We start from the raw sequence: 19,694 nt of genomic DNA on the forward strand, positions 1-19,694 counted from the left end.
CTATGTGGCGTGGTGCAGTAGGGTATAGAAAATAAACATATTGGACAAAACATACTTAACACATTTTCTTTATACTACCCACTTCATAGTTCCTTTTCTCCGTATTGAAACATGACTATTTACACATGTATATGAAAGATGTTTTGGGTTTTGCTAAATCTCATGTGGCCAAGTGGGATATAATAGCCACAAGCTCCTTTGCGCAGTATCTTGTTTTATAAGAAAATTACCAGTGTTCAGGTAGGTGCTTTTATCGACTTATTGACTGCTGTTGCACCCTATGTGCGAAATGAATTCTTAATTTACTTAATGTGCATAAAACACCTTTAAACAAAATATATTAATCTACAAATGTTAGATTAAAATTCGTAACCATAAAAAGGTTGAAACCAAACAAATAGCACCTTACCTAAAGCAACATTTAAACACACGAGATGTTTCCCCAGGTTGGTGACCTTACCGAAGAAGGTTAATTTGAGAAAGTAAAGGTGCTGCTGCTGGTCAACTAAAAGCCTGACATTTAATGACTGAAAGCATCATGGAGGAAATGCACCCACTTAAATAATATTGGCAATTGAGTAAAGTATGTAATGTAGACATTTTCTTTTATTGGTATTACCATTTCCGTCATTACCCTCAAAATTCCCTGGATTAATGCCAGCCATCCAACATAAGACCATTTTATGCAGATTGAAATCAAGGAACAAAGCAATATTATTGCAAGTTAATTTTCAGTAGAAAGTACCTTGGTTCGTTATTATCAAATTAATTTCAATGAGCAATCACTCTTTATTTATTTCTGAATTTGTAAAACTTTTCTGAAGTGTGACTTTTCCTGTACGACGCTCGCATTAGAAGGTATATATACCTACAATGCATATTTTTATGTTAAAATTGTTTATTTTTAAACTACAGGCACGGACACCCTGGGTAAATTTAAAGGATCCAATACTATTTTTAAATGATGTAACAGTAGGGCAGTCCTCATGACTGTCTAAAAAGTAAATAGTTGTTGGATAACCAGACACTCCCAGGAGCAACTGTCAAGTTTGTTATATGGCATGAATCATTTTCCTATTGTAGAAAGCCAACGGCAGTTTGCAGTGCCATGCCCTCAACAATAGAAACCAGTTTAGGCAATGGCAGAGGTCTTGCTAATATTTGAAACTGATTCTTCAGTGAGTGGTGAGCTTAATCATTCAAATTATGCATGCATTGACTCATTTTTAATTCATCCACAAAAAAAACACACTCAACAAGCATATGCAATATAAATAAAAATATTAGAAGTAGAAAAAGAAAACCTGCATCCTCCAAAACATGGCAGGCGTATTTTGCAATTAAAAATAAGATCAAATATATCAGGGGGTGGTTGTCTTGCAGTGATTTGGTGTTTGGTTGTTTTAAAGTTCAAATATGGCTGCCAAGATCAGGAGCACTGTATTGGCCTTTTTGGAGCAGAAAAACAATGCAACACTCTGCACAGTACAACTCCAAGATGATCACCAAGTAAACATCATGATTGGTGGCCATCCTGGAATAGTATTGTCAATGGGTTACCGTTGTGGTGGTCCCAGATGGGCAACACAATGCTTATAAACCTGGTTATCTTCGTATGGTAAAGAAATGATGCTTGGTGGATAGTTCATTCTAAGATCACTGGTTGGTTTATAAATAGTGACCTCATGAAGTGCAATGCACAGCAACTGAAACATCAAGAGAATGGACTGGTAGCTGTCTGGGGTGCTGTAAAACACTACAGAATAACTAAATACAATGAGTAGAACAACATCAATGAAAGCGGACCTAAAACAAAGAGAAATAGATAAATAAAGGACTGCTCCATCATCCCTCAACTGAAGCACAATTATGTTTTGACAGTTGGGCACATAAGATCAGCGTGCTGTCACAGAGCAGTAGAGCCAATCGTACACCCCAGTGTTTGTCAAAGGGGGTAAACGAGCCCAAGCCCTTGCCTTCTAAATACATTTTATAGATTTCATGTAACAAACTGTATAGCCATATGCTTTAACACAGTGTAATAACACTCCATTCTAGGCTATAGACCAATTAGGCTAATTGCCTTTATGATTTGTCGCCATGAAAAACACAATTCTGCTATACTGAGCACAAGCTTTCCCACAAGGCAACCATCAAATTATAAACATGTACAAAAGTAAAGTTGATAAACAATAAACAAGCCCTTTTATAGGGCCTAATAAGGTTTCTAACAGTACCAGTCTTCTACCTACCTCCTAGGTTTGGCAGAGGGGAGCGACAAACCTTGCTTAGTAAGGTAAATTGTGGGATAATTGTAACCGAATATCTATTTATGTACTTTAACACAGTGTAATAACAATCTTAAAGGCCTGTTGGCTTCTACATATGTCTTGACATAAATGTGAGGCCTACTACCTTTGTCATACCTTATCTGAAAGAAACACGTTAGTGTTAGATTCCTTACCTTAGAATATCCCCAGGCGTCAGTCTGGATCCGGAAACTTTTGCGTAGCAGTACCCCTGCGCGTTGGTAGGCGTCGTCTGCAGGCGTCCCCTGCGGCTCCGAGTCCGTCGTCGGCGTTGTGCGCCGTGATGACGTCGCTGGAGTATATAGACGCCGCCTCCGCGCGCTGACGTCAGTTCTTCTTTTTTCCGCGCTAGTGGACGCAGATCTGAAGAGCAGTACTCCGGTCTTTTGACCAAGTTTTTCGATTGTTTTTTCTCTAATTGTGCCTGATAGGATGCCTGGGTTCAAGCACTGTGATGACTGTGAGCGCACGATGTCGGTCACAGACCATCACCGCCTCTGTCTCCGGTGTCTGGGCCCCGACCACGACGTGGACTCCTGTGTCGACTGCCGGGCCCTCACCAACAAGGCTAGGCGGGAGCGGTCCCGCAAGCTACTGGAGCTCCGGGTGTCGGCCCCACGTCGGGACCGGGAGCGGTCCCGGTCCGGCCGGAGGTCGAGAGAGCGTTCGAGGGAGCGGTCGCGGAGCCGCGCCGAGCGTTCCGGAAGTCGACACCACTCGTCAGGCTCATCAGGTAAGAAGCACAAGAAGTCGGGGCGTCGTCATCGTACCCCCGACTCCCCCCCCGACGCTCGCGCGATGCGGCCGGGGGCTCGGGTGACCCCAACCCCGCGGCTCCGCGAGAGTCGCCGGCGCGGCCTGCCTCATACCCTCCGGTCCCTGGGCACGGCACGACGCCTGAGGAGATCGAGGCGTTCCTCATGGCCATGAGGGCGCTCGCTTCTCCGACGGGGCCTACGGCGCCTTCGGGCCCAGTGCTACCGTCTGGGGGCCCTGGCGGTTCGGGTGTCCCAGCCTCGGCGCCGTCGGGTGCTCCGGCCCCGGCGCCGCCGACGGCTCCGACCCCGGCGCCGCAAGGGCCTTCGGGATCGGCGCCGGCTGGTCTTCCGGCCTCCCCGGCGCCGTTACCATCAAGGTTGCCCCCGACGCCGCCCCTGCGCGGCGCCGGTTCTCCGGTGCCGGCTCCGGCCGGCGGCGGGGTTCCGGCGCCGGCTCCGGGCGGCGCCGTCCCCTTACCTTCACCGACGCCAGACACGGCGCCGGACGGGCGTCGCTCGACGCCGGTCCCGGCGCCGATGGGGCCCATGAACCCCGAGGAGCCGGTCTACATCGTTGACTCCGAATACGGAGAAGATGAAGAGTTCGGTGAAGATGGGAGGGGTCCGAGGACCCTCTGTCACGCGAGTGCCAGTATGACCCGGACTGGACAGGTGACTTGGGGGATGCCAGTGGTCTGGACGACTCTCCTAACCCTGGTTTGATCTCTCCTCCTTCCGTGGCATCGGTGGAGGGAGCGGCCTATTCTGTGGTGCTGATGAGGGCTGCCAAGGCCTTACACCTTGAGCTCCCCGTCGCGGCCGTGAGGCCTAACATCCTCACCGAGGTCTTCAAACCGCAGTCATGCCCACAGGAGCCACTGCTGCCGTTTAATGAAGCCTTGTCAGACGTTCTGTTGGGCACGTGGTCCAGGCCCGCTTCAGGTGCGCCTGTTGATCGGAACGTGGCCAGGCGCCACCGTCCTTGTCCGGACGACCCCAAGTTCCTGTCTACCCACCCCACTCCTGAGAGTCTGGTGATCCAGGCCTCGACCTCCCAGTCCGCATTCCCGTCGGCCCCGCCCGACCGGGAATCCAAGAGGTATGACCAGTTTGGCAAGAAGGTCTTCTCGTCCATTAGTTTGGGCCTGCGGTCTTGCAACACCGCTTGCCTCTTGGGCCGCTACACCCACTCTGTGTGGGATACGGTCGCAGAACTGCTGCCAGAATGCCCCATGGAGGTGCGGGCAAAACTCGGTCAGGCTGTGGCTGAGGGCCGAGATGCAGCGAAATATTCGATACGGTGTGGTCTTGATACGACCGACTCGCTGGGCAGAGCTATGTCAACGACGGTGGCGATTCGTCGCCACGCCTGGCTGAGATCCGCCAACTTTTAGGCCGATGTCCAGAATACATTGATGGACATGCCGTTCGATGGCTGTCACCTGTTCGGTGACAAGGCGGACCACACGCTGGAACGCTTCAAGGACTCCAGGGTCACGGCCAAGTCCTTGGGTCTCTCGACCCAGCGTCAGCAAACGGGTTCGTTTCGTCCCTTTCGTGGCCAAGGAAGGGGCGCCCCCACACGTGCTGCCAGCCACGCGCCGCAACAATCCTTTCAACGCGGTGGTGGCCGTGGAAACCGCCGTGGTGGCGGTCGGGGACAACGGCGGGGTCAGACCACACCTCCCCCCGCAGCATCTGCCTCAAAATCCTCCTAGTCCGTGCTTTCGGCCCCATGTGACGCCAGTGGGTGGCAGGGTTCGCCATCACCACGCTCACTGGCGCACGATCACTTCGGACAGGTGGGTGCTGCAAATCGTCCGAAGGGGCTACTCCCTCCCCTTCGAGACCGCTCCTCCAGCCATGCCACCGCAGAACCACCGTGTGTCGGGGGACCACTTGACACTTCTGCAGGAGGAAGTTACGGCCCTCTTGGCCAAGGGGGCCATCGAGCGCGTTCCTGGGCCAGAAGTAGGGCGTGGTTGTTATTCCCACTACTTTCTGGTACCCAAGAAGGACAAGGGGGGCCTACGTCCTATCTTGGATCTAAGGAACGTCAACGGCTTCCTCCGGAAGGAGAAGTTCAAGATGTTGACGTTAGCTCAGGTCTTGGCTGCTCTAGACCCACAAGACTGGATGGTAGCGTTGGACTTGCAGGATGCCTATTTTCACATCCCCGTCCTGCCGGCCCACCGGCGTTACCTGCGGTTCACGGTAGGCCAGGAGCACTTTCAGTTTATCGTGCTTCCCTTCGGCCTTACCAGCGCTCCACGGGTGTTCACAAAGGTGATGGCGGTGGTCGCAGCCCATCTGCGCAGGTTGGGGGTTTCAGTCTTCCCCTACCTAGACGACTGGTTGTTGAAGGCGGGCTCACCCCAGACAGTCGTCCACCACCTTCAGATGACGGCAGACCTCTTGCACGACCTGGGGTTCTCCATCAATGTGCCGAAATCACACCTGTGTCCCTCTCAAAAGCTCCTTTTCATCGGAGCGGTTCTGGACTCGGCGCAGTTTCGGGTTTATCCTCCGGAACGGCGGGTTCGGGATATTCAGGCTTTGATTCTCATCTTTCAGCCGCTATCCCGGGTTTCGGTCAGGTTGACGCTGCGGCTGCTGGGACTGATGGCTTCCTGCATCCTTCTGGTGCATCACGCCCGGTGGCGGATGCGGGCTCTGCAGTGGGACCTGAAGTTTCAGTGGGCCCAGCATCAGGGCAACTTGTCCGACCACGTCTTGATCTCGGAGGGCACTGCGAGACAACTGCAGTGGTGGCTTACGGACCGCGATTGGGTCAGAGGCAGATCCCTCTCCCTTCCCCAACCGGAGCACGTTGTCGTGACGGACGCGTCCCTCCAGGGCTGGGGTGGCCACTTGGGAGAGGCAGAGATCAGAGGCATCTGGTCTCCGGCGGAGTCCCGGCTCCATATCAACCTGTTGGAGCTGCGGGCGATTCGTCTGGCACTGAAGGCATTCCTCCCCTTTGTCAACGGGAGTGTAGTGCAGGTGTTCACCGACAACACCACCGCCATGTGGTACTGCAACAGACAGGGCGGAGTGGGGTCGTGGACCCTTTGCCAGGAGGCTCTGCGCCTCTGGCAATGGCTGGAACGTCAGGGCGTGACTCTGACGGTTCAACACCTGGCAGGTTCCCTGAACGCCAGGGCGGACGAACTCAGCCGTCGGTGCTCGATGGATCACGAATGGCGTCTGAACTCGGACGTGGCGCAAGGCATCTTTCTGCGATGGGGAGAGCCTTGGTTAGATCTATTCGCCACAGAAGAGAACGCGCAATGTCATCAGTTCTGCGCGTTGGAGTTTCCAAGACGGCACTCGCACGGCGACGCCTTTCGGCGCGAGTGGAGTTGCGGTCTGTTATACGCCTTTCCGCCTATACCACTTCTGCCCAGAGTGCTGAAGAAGATCAGGCGTGACCGGGCCCAAGTTATCCTTGTGGCTCCGGACTGGGCTCGAAGGTACTGGTATCCCGAGCTACTCAGCATGTCAGTCGGTCCCCCGATCCGCCTGCCCCTTCAGGAGGACCTTCTGTCGCAGCAGCAGGGGACGGTCCTCCACCCGAACCTGTCCAGTCTCCACCTCCATGCTTGGAGATTGAGCGGCGGAAGTTGAGGCCATTTGACTTGCCTCCTGAAGTCTGTGATGTTATTCTGGCAGCCAGGCGTCCCTCCACTAAGTCGGTATACGCCTGTCGGTGGAACAGATTTGTGGCATGGTGCACAGCAAAGGCTGTGGATCCTCTTTCTGCCCCTCTTTCGGAGGTTCTTCTGTTTCTTCTTTCTCTTGCCCAGCAGGGCTCTGCTCTGGGCACTATCAAGGGCTACCTTTCTGCCCTTTCAGCCTTTTTGAGGCTTCCTGATCAGCCTTCTTTGTTCAAATCCCCGATTGTAACTCGATTCTTGAAAGGCATCACTCACATGTTTCCACCTGTTCCGTTTGTGATGCCTCAGTGGGATTTGTACCTGGTTCTAACTTTCCTGATGTGTGCTCCCTTTGAGCCCCTTCATTCTTGTCCTCTCCGTCTCCTGACTTTAAAGACGGCTTTCCTGGTTGCCATCACCTCTGCCAGGAGAGTGAGTGAGCTCCAGGCTCTTTCTGTCCAACCTCCTTTCCTGTCCATCCATCCTGACAAGGTGGTTCTGAGGACTAGACCTTCTTTCCTGCCCAAGGTTGTTTCGGCCTTTCACATCGGGCAGTCCATCACCCTCCCTTCCTTCTTCCCGCCTCCGCATCCTTCAAAGGATGAAGAGCGGCTCCACCGTCTGGACCCAAAACGTGCGCTTTCATTTTACATGGATCGCACACGCCAGTTCCGGGTGGATGACCAACTGTTTGTTGGCTACGTGGGTGCGAAGAAGGGACGGGCGGTCTGTAAACGGACCATCTCTCGATGGGTCGTTCTCTGCATCAAAGCGTGCTACTCTTTGGCTCGGAAGGAGCCTCCTGTTGGGCTGAGGGCCCATTCCACTCGGGCCACGGCGGCTACCACTGCCCTGGGCCGGGGAGTCCCCTTGCAGGACATTTGCCAGGCGGCTACGTGGGCCTCGCTGCACACATTTGCGAGGCACTACTGCCTGGACAGTCCAGTCCGGAGGGATGGCTTCTTTGGCCGTTCTGTCCTCCAGGACTTTCTGGTGTAGTTTTGTATTGGTTCGCAGACCCACCACCGGGGTTGGTATTGCTGGGGTATGTATTCTAAGGTAAGGAATCTAACACTAACGTGTTTCTTTCAGATGAACAAGTTACTTACCTTCGGTAACGATATATCTGTAAGAAACATTAGTTAGTGTTAGATTCCTTACCGAACCCACCCATCCTCCCCGTTCTGCGAACTGATACCTAGGGTTAAGGACATCCCTTTCAAGGCCCTAGTTTTACATGGCACCAGTGTTGGTTCTCTCATGGCTCTGCGTCTCCTGGCGCGGAAAAGCTGTGTGCAAAGAACTGACGTCAGCGCGCGGAGGCGGCGTCTATATACTCCAGCGACGTCATCACGGCGCACGACGACGGACGCGGAGCCGCAGGGGACGCCTGCAGACGACGCCTACCGACGCGCAGGGGTACTGCTACGCAAAAGTTTCCGGATCCAGACTGACGCCTGGGGATATTCTAAGGTAAGGAATCTAACACTAACTAATGTTTCTTACAGATATATCGTTACCGAAGGTAAGTAACTTGTTCTTCACAGTAAAAAGATAAGACCTATGGCATCTAACATAACTTTCCCCAACAAACCAGTTGTGCCTAGAGTCTTTATTTTTGGCTTGCGTCCATAGCCATCTCAGGCCTACTGATTTAAGAATAAACTTTCCCACAGGGTACCCGTCATTCAGTCATAACATTGAGAATATGTGCAAAATTACAGTTGCTAAAACAATATACTATCTCTTTTTATCATTGCCTAATAAGGAGTAACAAACACCAAAAAACCTTGCCTACTATTGTAATCGTTGAGATTCCATGGAATAAAAAATGTGTGTATCTGTTTTAGCACAGTGTAAGAACAACCCACCCTCAAATGCTAACGGGCTTTAACAATTGTTTTTGACTACTAATACATCAGACCTACCTGTAAAATTATGATGAAACATTTAGAATTTACCTGGACGATTTAAACAGCTGTGCTCCTGCGCATCAGCAGGTGCCACTTTGCCACTCCACATTGACTTCATTCTGGCCAGAAGTGACGATTGAGCTGCATATATGCTCCACCACTGTCCTTCAATGTCCGTTCCTTTCTTTCTGTGCCCTCCTATCTGGAGCTCATTCTAACCTTTTCCTTGTCAATTGGTGAGTTTTTTTCCTCAAAATGCAGCTTATTTCTAGTGTACAAGGGAACTATATTCTCTACTTAAACACCAGGGGTTTAATCTTGTAAGGAATATAACGAGCAAATGTCTGTGACAGACCCCTACGAGGCGAGCCTCTGGTGTTTGGTTTCGGGAAATTGACTGGGAGGAGTGTGCAGTTATGTATCCAAAGGTAATCCGGGAACATGAAGCTATATGTCTCCGAACACTGTAAGCGGTCCAAGAGGTCTTGCTTGATGTTGAGAGCGTGGACTCTTTCTTTATCTTGGCGTCGTTCCTGCAACAGATCTTTGTTGCGGTCCAAGTCTTTCGGTTTGTCGAAGTTGATACTGAAGCACAAGAAGGCCAAGCTGGATTTATCCTAATCCCATAACTCTTGACTGGGGGAGTTGCAAGAACCTCATTATGCTTCTCTGTCTCACTCTCGATGCCCTGCCAATTGGCCAATTGATCCTTAATATCCTAAAGATTCCATGGTCATCGGTGACATTGCTACTGGTTAGGGACTTTAGAGAGATCATGATATGAATCTTTGGCACTCTTCCCTCTCCTTCTGATGCACCTTTGGTCCCCAAGGATCCACGGAGGCAACAAGCCAAGTTGCCACCATCTGGTCCACCCTCAGTGCCTGTGGGACATCAGTACAGGTAAACAAAAGTAGAAGCCCTGCAGGTCCTAAGTGCCATCCATTCACCTGAATCTAGCGCATACAGAACTTAGGATAGCATGAGCAGCCTGAATTTGTCCTTCCACCAAAAAGTTCAGAGGACGGAGATCTAAAATATGACAACACCCTCCATTCTTTTCAAGGTTATTATTTCCATTTGTAGACCAAAACTGTCACCAACACTTTTTTTAAAACTTATTTATGGCATTTTATATAGCGTACAGTACACCCACTGGGGATTTCCTACTGCTCACGTGATGGGTTGGATCTTATCCAAGTCACACTACCTTAAAACAACCAGGTCTTCAGTTGTTTGCGGAAGATCAGGAACGTGGAATAGACTCTCAGTGATTCTGGGAGGGCGATCCACAACTTGGGACCTTGGTGTGCAAAAGATCAGCCTCCAATGAGAGTACATTTAACTCTAGAAATCTCAGAGGTTAGTCCACTAGAGGGCAAGGGATGTGCCAGACAATAAGGTGTAGCAAATGCATGCCGATATCTTGGGCCGGCCTCTGATCTTGCTCTGTGCATGTAGCACAAGGTTTTGAAATGAATTAGCTTCTCCACCTTAAACTAATGGAGGTCACGATGAAGGTCAAGGTTTAAGTGCTTTTTGGGAGTCCATATAGCGTTCTGGCTGCCAAATTCTGGACCACTTGTAAGCATCTGATGGATGCTTTATTCACCCCCCCCAGATAAAGGACATTACAGTAGTTTAGTCTTACAGTGCCAGGATTACCTTCCTTTGAGCAGAGCTTGTAGCTGTTTCAGGCTGGCAAAACATGGCCCTGGTGCCAATAACCTGAACAATGCTCAGAAAGGGGAGGATGTGAGGGTGATCAATTTAAAGCCAGGTTTTAAGAGGTCACTGCTGCGGGAACTCTTGGTCAGATCCCATTCCACAGACCCTCCACTTTAGGTGGTACTTCTTTTTAAAGATGGGAAGTTTGCATTTAGAAGTAGCTATATGAAGAGCAAGTTACCTAACGTTGGTACCTCTCTTTCCTGAGTATACTCTATCTAATTGCAAATTTCTCACTGACCTTCTGCTTCCCATTTTGTGTAATAGCCTGTTTTTCAATCTAAAAAGGTCTCAAAATGGAGATCTGCGCACGGGTACCTCTGATTATTATTGTAAGAGTCAAGAGAAAAGCTGGTGTGTGTACCCAGGTGTGACCCTTATATGCTCCTCCATCATCACTACTGGCCGGAATGAAGTCTACGCGGAACAGCATGGTGCCACCTACATGGTGCATGGGAGCATTGTGGTTTAAATCTTCCATATCCAGACCGGCATCTGGTGATGTTCTAGAGGTGATGGAGTGGTTATTTACAGTGTCCACCCAAGAGAGCTTTACCAAAGGTAACTTGTTTTTTCAAAATAAACATATCCGGTCTATCACTTTGATAATTGACTTGTCATCATAAGCAACCAAGTCCTTTTGGTATTGAGCATAAACCTCTCACAAGTAAAAAACATTGCAATACAAGCACTGTTTTTTCCAGGAGAAGCACTTAACTTCTGACCAATTAAAAGCTGCATTCATGGAGAACATGTGAATGGAGCCAAATCCCCTCTCTCACTGGTGTGTCTTAAACATCTTTTTCTGTTGAACACATAAGGTCAGGCGACAGCTCCATTGTCAAGACATGAGGTATGGTTATTCTTTCACTATCCTTCAACTTGGGACTCGGCGTAAAACCCGCCATGGAGTATTAAACATCCTTTAGGCATCCAGTCTGCTAGTGAATTTAAGGTTTACTTCTTGGCAAAGGTCATCCCAAACATTGTTGTCTATTTTCTTCTAATGTTATCCCATTGGACCACAACCTACATTTACAGCTTTATTTTCTAACATTAGTACCTTGGATTTTTTTTTACTGTATTGTTAATTACTGATTTAATAATAAGACAAAATAACAATTCTTCTCTGCAAGCCAGTAGGATTTCTGTCCAGCGTTTCTGTGTAGTCTGCCAAGAAACCTCATCCCAATTTTTGGTTCTTTATTTTTTGTTACCAAAATGTTCTTGGTGATTTATAGATCACTGCAAATGTACAACTGAATTGAGCTGGTTCTACACCTGCATCCTTGTTGCATTTCTGAAATATCTGTAGAATTCCAACATGTATAACATTATAGTTTTTGCAATTGGTTGTGATCTCACAAACTCCTTCCTCTGACTGTAAGAGATACCCTTAACACAGAAACCAGAGTCTGGACAAAGTGGTCTGCAGTTGGACTGATAACTTACACAAGCTTCCCCCAACCTATCACTCCTCCTTTACTTGATATATTTGTGCAGTGGGTATTCACTCTTCTGACCAGTATCAGAGCCAATACCTCCCTGCTTAAAATAGTTTAAGGGTTTTCAACCTCAGAGGGTTTGAAAATGAAGGGAGTTCTTTCCATCGAGTAGTGCAAGAGTGGGTCCCATATCAATTTAAAGTGTGGCAGGTTAATTTTTTCCTGACCATGATGTTCCAAAGTCTTGACCACCAACTGGCGGTGTCTGGCAGGCGTTTCTTCCAGAATGCAGCGACCAAAGTTTGTGTTCTCTCTTGGGTTCGAAGCACATATAAGTTCCGGTCATTAAAAATGCAAGCAAATCTGGAAGAGAGTAGTCCAGTATTTCCCTCATCCCCACAAAAATCTCACCCTAAAAGGGCTGAAACTTTGGACATTCTCACCCAGCAGGCCACATTCCCTCCAACAGAGCGGGCTAGCTGTGGGGTAGAAATTGTGTGATATGGTATGAGACATGTACCAATCAAATAGTAGTTGGTAGTGGGACTCCCATCCCAAAACCCTTTTAGGTAGTGTTATTGAGAGTCCTCCAAATCTGTATCCATTGTTTTTCTGTGAGTTCCCTGCCTAGCAGTATAACCCACTTAAACCTATAGGGATGATTTGTCTCCAGTTTTAGGTCTCTTGGCTTTAACCGCGCGAAAGCGCTGTCTCGCCAGAGACCTATTGTGAGAGAGACGCAGCTTTCGAGGAGACAAGAGATGGCCACGGGCATTTTCCAAAAACGGATTGGAGCGTGCAGCGCGCGCGAGAACGCGCACGCTGTGGCCATCTCCTGTCTCCTGGGAAGCTCCAACACACACACAGCCACACATCCCCCTGCTTTCACACACGCATGCGCACACACAGAGACACACACACGAGCGCACATACATGCACACATACCGAGACACAACTAAACCCCACTTAACGCCACTCCGGACTTCTGCAGCCTCAGCGGGGCTCTCCCTCGGGCATGGGAGCCCCGCGTCACCACTGCTCCTCTAGCCAGGCCCCGTGGGCGCGTGCTTCAGAAGACTGAAGTCCCGCCCCACAACAGGTTTCAGTTTCGCTCACATCTTATTACTATCTGATGTAACCTTTTATCTGCCCGGACAGCGTCTATGTGCGTGCCCTAGTATCTGTCTCCATCTTTAACACCAGCAGGTGTCCGGGCTGTTGGGCAGCGCTGATAGATGCCATGGGTTGGCTCTGGTTGGCGGAGGTAAGCCGGCAGGAGGGTTTGATGTGGCACGTGCATTCCTAATCTTGTTTAGAGTCACGACTCCGGAGGAATGGGCACATTAAATGCTCACGGTGGTCACAGCACATGCACATAACATGCATGCCCATTTCAAGAGTGGATGCGGTAGTTGGGTGGACTCCTAAGATACCCGTGGCTTTTGTAGGTCTCGTTTTTGCTGGGCAAGACACAAGTTTACGTTATGTCTTGAGAGCAGCAGCAGCCTGAGCGAGGAAGAGGGCAGCGGGGACAGAGGGGGGAGGGGAGGCGGTGGAAGCTAAGGTGTAAGATGTCCAGGTGGTGCGCATATTATCACAGGTGAAGGACGGGGATTCGGGGACTTGGTAGGGGGGGGGGGTTTGAGAAAATTATGATATAACAGTAATCAGCTTTAAATGAAATCCCAAGTTTGGTTGCGGTATTTTACCGGAAAGGAAAAGGCAGGCTGTTGTGTGTCAATGTCCCAAAGAATTAATGACCTTTGAAGGGTGGGTGTGGGGTGGGATTGTACGGGCATAGTCAGTTGACAAGGTGAAAAGAATGGATGGCCCACCGGTCTGATTTTGAGGGCTGGGGTCTTCCTGGGTGACAGGGTGGGGGTGGGATGCAGGGCTCGGATTGCCCAGGGGAAATGTGGCTGACATATTTCGCTAGTTTTAGTCCCGAGGTCTATGATGTAGGGTCATCCCCCCCACCCCCTCTTCCCATCACCCCTTTCAACAAAGCGAATCAGGATTGATTTTTAGAGGATAGGAGGGGCGGAGAGAATGAGTGAGTGCATGCTGTCTGTGGCATCTGTGCAGCTGGCCTACCTCCGAAGGACACGACTGGGGAGGCACGAATCGACAGCCATGGGCTCTCGCCTGGGCTTTATATATTTCAACGGGAGGTCCCACCTGTTTGAGAGAGGATTCATTGAATACTTTTAAAATGCCACCCGAGGATTGGGCGAGCTTCAAGTTGGCTTTAGTGATCTGTGAACCCCAGTCTATTCTATCATTTAGAGTGACCCCCAAGTACTCGAAAGGTCGACACACGGTCCAGGGCCAAACCATCCAAGTGCGGATGGCGGCAATTGGGGCGTTTCAAATTAAACACCATGTGTTTGGTTTTGGTGAAATTGAATTCCAAGTTCCTCTCCTTGGAAAACCTAGAAAAGGCCTCCATTGTGCGCTGAATACCCCCCGATGATTTCGACAATAGGAGGGTATCTTCGGCGAACATTAGTGCTGGCATCTTCCGTCCCGCTAAGCTGGGCGAATCTAGATCTTTTGCTCCCAGTAGAAAGGCAATCAGGCCATTAAGGAATAAGGAGAATAGCGTGGGGGCTAAAACACACCCCTGCCTCACTCCACGTTCCACCGGGAACGGAGTTGACAGAGCACCTCCCCTCCTGTACCTCACCCTAGCATACGTACCCTTGTGCAACCGTATAAAAAGATCACACAAGTAGGCCAGGGCGCCCATCCCCTTTAGGATAACCCAAAGCTTGTCCCTCTGGACCAGGTCAAATGCGGACCGAAGATCCACAAATATCAGGTACTGGCTGCCCGCTCCCAAGGTGACCGTCTTCCAGTATACAAGCTGTAGCCTGAATAGCTGATCGATCGTGGAACCGAAAACCTGCCTGCAGGGAGGTTAGGATGTGGTGATCGTCCATCCAACACTAAAACCTGGTTAGGAGGACTCGGGCAAAGAGTTTCTGGAGGACGTCGATCAAACTTATGGGACGGTAGTTGGCCGGGTCCAAGGGAGAAGCCTTTTTGTGGATGGGTATAATTTCTGCTCTCAGCCAGGTCGGGGGGATGTCCAATCCCTGCATAATGGCATTAAAGAAGGTGCAAATGTATTGTGCCCACACTCTTTGTTTGGAACGCTATAGGTCCCCGGGGATCCTGTCGAGGCCAGGTGTCTTCCCTGGGATCAAACTCCTAATTGCTGCCTTAACTTCCAAGATCGTACAGGGATAACTATCTTGGGCACTGCCCTCGACAGGGGCTGAATTGAAGAAACCTGCGTGTTCTAATGTTTCCACTGACGGTGACTCGGAATCAAGTCAGTAGAGGGGCTTGAAATGAGCAAGCCACACCGCTTTGCAAAGGTTGGGAACAACTGCAAGCATCCCTGTAGCCGGGCCTCCTCGCACCAAGTTCCAAAAAGCCTTAAATTCACGGGCGTCTAAAGCTACTCTGATTTTCTCCCATCTATCCGCTTCCCACTCTGCATTGGCCGCTTGGGTCAGTCTTGTGTAAATTTGCCGAGTGTTTCTGATGGACGACTGAGTACCCACTTTCACCTCCTGTATCAGGGATGATTTTGCCTCCCTGCAACTTTTATTGAACCAGTGCTCTCTTAGAAGTTCTCCCCCTACCAGACTCGGGAGCTGTGAAAAAGTCTGCCAGTGTGGTGAATAGCGTGTTATGAGTGGTCTGAAGGGCCGAGAGATACGAGGACTCAGAGTTCCGGTTCCGCATGTCGCTGACCACGACTAAAGCCCCTGCTACCTGATTGTATATCTCTGCCAACTTGTCCGGTGCCTGGGCCACCCTCTCCCACCGGACACGTCTACCTCCCCCTATTAAAGGTAGGTTCTGGTTGATAGGGGACCCTGCTCCGTCCTCTGTTGTCTGTTTCCCCAAGGGACTAACTAGTTCGAATGACAATAAATTATGGTCACTGTCAACTCTTGGGGTAACAACAAACGCTTTTAATTGGGCCCAGAATTCCACGTTAATCAAGATATAATCAATTGTCGTGCTTTTCCCCGGTCTGTTATAGGTGTGTACGCCCGGTATATCTGGAAGGAGCCTGCCGTTGCAGGCCCTTAGTGAAAAAGCTACGACCAACTTATTTATCGCGAGTGCCGGCGGCATCAGGCGGTTTTCTGGATACATGGAGCATTCCGGGATGAGCCATGTCTCATCCTCCTCAGAAGTGATGGAACTACGATAGGAGCACCCAGCGGTAGTCAATCCACACTACTCAAAGCCCTGAATCTATTGACTACTGGGATGGTATACTCAAGGAAGGTGTTACCATGTGAGGGCAGGGGTTGTTCCAGCATAGCCGTGGCCTGATTCTGACAGTAAAAATACCCCAGATGACAAGTATTAATAGAGCCTGGGAAAGCTGATCCACCACTCCCTAACAAGTACTTAACTGCTGCAGGGTCTCTAAAGATAACAACGATGCAATCTCCCTCGACATCTTTTCTTCTTATACCCAGCCAATCAACCCTACGAGCGAACAAGATCTCCCCCTGGCCTCGGCCCATAAGGGGCCGGTGCCTGTTTAGCCAGTGGATGACCTTGTTCTTTAACTCGGTGAAGGTTTCACCACGAGAGCTGGTCAGTGGTGGGACACTCGTGAGCACCACCACATACGGTGCTGCCTCAGGGGGGAGCTGAGGACGAGGTGGAGGCTTTGTTTGGCTGGTTTCGTAGTATTTAGGAGGGGGGAGGAAATTAGTGTTTGCTCCCGGTTAACTGCTGTTGCCCGGGGGAAGTCAGTGGAAGTTGCATGCCAGAAGTGGTCCCACATGAAGCGGTAGGAGACACACTGGTACACCTATGAGGACCGATGGCATCTACTGATTTGGGATGTTTCCTCACAGCTGCAGGTGGCAGGGGTTGTGGGCAATTTGTGAGAGGGGAACTAGCGTCCCGCCCAGTGTCCAGGGGAATGAGCAGGGGAGGGCCAGGACCTGCTCTTGGAGCCGAGTTACCCGATACACCAGCTGCCTTGTCTTTCCCCAAACTTTTGTTGTTAATAAAGGATGCCAGTCTGTCAATCCTAGGGGACAGTATTTTAAAATATAATGTTATAAGCTGGTCTATGTGGGCCTGTAAATCAATTAGTAAGTGTGTGGCCCACAGTGGAGGTCCGGTATGAGGTTAAAAGGAGCCGTATTCCGACTGTGATGAGGCGGGTATTGGATTTGTTTTGTTTGCGTGTTTGTGTGCGGGTTACGTCTTCCTTCGTTTAGGACAAAATTTGGGGGCCTTTTTCTCTGCAGGTGGGGGATGTGGCAGAGGATCTGCTACAGGAGCAAAGGCTTCCGGGACCTGTTGGGCACAAGGTAGCTCTGAAAAGGACGTTAGGAAGGAAGTGAATTCAGAGGGGTGGCTGTGATTTCATGGGAATCTCCTTCAGGCTGGGAAGGAATGATCACCGGGGTGAGAGAGTCGTCTCTCAGTGTTTTCAATTGCAGTAGAGACGACTCCAATCGTTTTTTGAAGCATTTTGTCAATTGCTGTGAGGGTAGGTAAAGGCTGGGTTGAGGCTGCTGGCTGTCTGGTCATGGGACGTGAGGTAAGCGCCTTATTGCTTTTACCCATGTTGCTCATGGTATGGGAGGAATAGAAGGGGGAGAATCCCAGCTAAACCACAGTTTGTGTTAAAAACAAGTTAAACTACAAGTTGTTTAAAAAGTCACAGTAATAGATAGCACAGTGAGAGAACCCTACTAGCTATGCCTGAGCATGTAGGGGCAAGCTTTGACTGCTAAATAATAGGAAAAATGAAGGATGTGCACCCACAAATGTGGAGCAAGTAAGAGTAAATACCAGTCAGTATTGATGGTTGCAGAGAGGTATAGGGGGTGTGGCCCAGCCCTGCCTCGTCGCCCCCGGACAGCCACAGACTGTCCCGCCCTTGTCACGGGCTTAGCCAGCATGGGGGCTCAGCTGTCCTTTAAGCGCCTCCGGGCGCGGTGAAGGCGTAGGTGGCTTCCGCCGCTAGGCAGGCTGGTCGCTGTAGTTTCCCCACTCCTCGCTCGCCTTGCTGCGGTCTTGTGGGCTGAGGCGGCGGGAGGAAACCAGCGCGGGCAACAGCAGGGAAGAAGAGTTGGGCAGCAGCTCCAATGACTGCCCCACAGAAAACAGGTAGGATTCAATGTGCAGCGGTCTCCCCGTGGCAGAACAAGGCTTCCTTCAGCCGAGCAGTTAAGCCCTAGGCAGAGTATTATGGCAGCTTACTATAGTATCCAGTTCAGCGCCCGGAAACATGCAGAGATATGATTGTGGATCTATGGAGATGTCCGTTGTGATGCAGGGGCTCTAGTCTAGCAGAGTAAACAAGGCGTGCAGGGGCTCCTGTGGCAGAATTCAGCCGTGTGTGCTTCACGAGGACAGGCGTTTCAAGTCCCACTACAGGTAATGCCAGTTAGAGCACCGTAAGCCAGGCCACGGAAAAAGGCAGGGTTTAAAATTGCAGCGCATTTTTCACTATGTTGAGGGGAAGATGGTTACTGCAGCACAGGGGCGCAGCCTTAGACTCAGCCGTTACACGCGGCAGACCCAGGCAGCAGGAGCGGCATCCGGAGCTGACAAAATCAGGCAGTTGGTATCACACAGCGTTGCCGCAGAGAGGGGGCTGCCCAGCTTTCCGAACGCCTCTGCGGTATCTCCCTAAGCCCCGGGGGGCCACTCTATCACACAGCTGCCGGCCGTGCCAGGGGCCTCAGCGCGAAAGGGGGCATGGAGGGGGGTGCAGCCGACCAAAGCGAGGTACCCCCCCGGGCGATTTGGGAGGGTTAGTGGGGGGGGTGCAGAGCAGGGCATCGGCCATTTTAGGTTTGGGCTTATTTTAGTTTGAAGCCCAAAGGAGCCCAAGCATAAATGCTTTGGACTCCTGCTCCCAGCCACCATTTTAGGTTTGGTGACCTGGTGGCTGGGAGCTTAGGTAGAAATTTGTGTAGTATTTGAGGTAATGGTTTAGCGCTAGTTTTTTTTTTTTTTTGAAAGACATTTATTGCATTAAAGTGCAGTTACACAGCTTCTGGCCTACAACCCAACGGGCCGGCCGCAATAATTGAATCAGAAGCACATATGGGTCATAGCACATAGCCAGAGTACCGACAGCCAAAGGCCCGGCGGCGTATCAGGTAGTATTAAGCAGTACAGAGCTCGGAACCGGACTAGGGTGAGCAATAAGGAGTCCATCTGAGGTCTCATTTTTTGCTTTTTTTAAAAGAAACAAAAGGCAACAGTTAGAAACAACGATATCCCCCCCCAACCCTCCCCCTCGGGCGTAGTACAGCAGTTGTGCAAATATCGCATGGGACAACAGACTCGATGCGAGGGAACCTCACTCCATAGGAGAGAGTCATAGCAGGATAATTGCCACGGCACACATTAAGGGAACCTAGGAATTGCAATAGGTCGGGGGGGTTCAACCACAGGCAGAAGCAACACATTCAACAGCACGACACCGACCAGGCAACTAGCGCGTGTCCAAGGGCATCAGCCAAAAGCAGCAGGTAAGAAAACGGGAATGGCCAGCAGCGTGCCACCTCTAATCTGGCAACTCCCAAAGCAGAACAGCTCTCATTCAGAAATATGGGCTAAACTAGTCGTCGTCAGACAATTGCGCCAGCATATAGGTGGTATACGGTCCCCAGATATCGCGGGGGCGGGAGCCTGCTGGTAGTTCCTCATAATAGCATGTCAATTGATCTCGACAGTATGCCATGTCCTGCAGCCAAGTCTTCACCTCCGGCGCTCACCCCCCCCCCCCCCCCCCCCCCAGCCCCCCCGCCCCCAGCAGGTCGCCACTCCACGCTTGGCCAGCTGCAACGCCAGCGCCACCAACCGCCTCAAACCC

The 19,694-nt window shown here is 50.6% G+C and overlaps 1 protein-coding gene across 1 annotated transcript in view; it reads left to right on the forward strand.

The window, feature by feature from the left end:
- The window catches only part of SMARCAD1 (SNF2 related chromatin remodeling ATPase with DExD box 1), an 833,806-nt gene that overhangs the window by 112,219 nt on the left and 701,893 nt on the right, over nt 1-19,694 (forward strand). The gene's annotated exons all lie outside the window — the stretch shown is intronic.

Source organism: Lissotriton vulgaris, chromosome 3_1, assembly GCF_964263255.1.
Source record: "Lissotriton vulgaris chromosome 3_1, aLisVul1.2, whole genome shotgun sequence".
Classification (NCBI taxonomy): Eukaryota; Metazoa; Chordata; class Amphibia; order Caudata; family Salamandridae; genus Lissotriton; species Lissotriton vulgaris.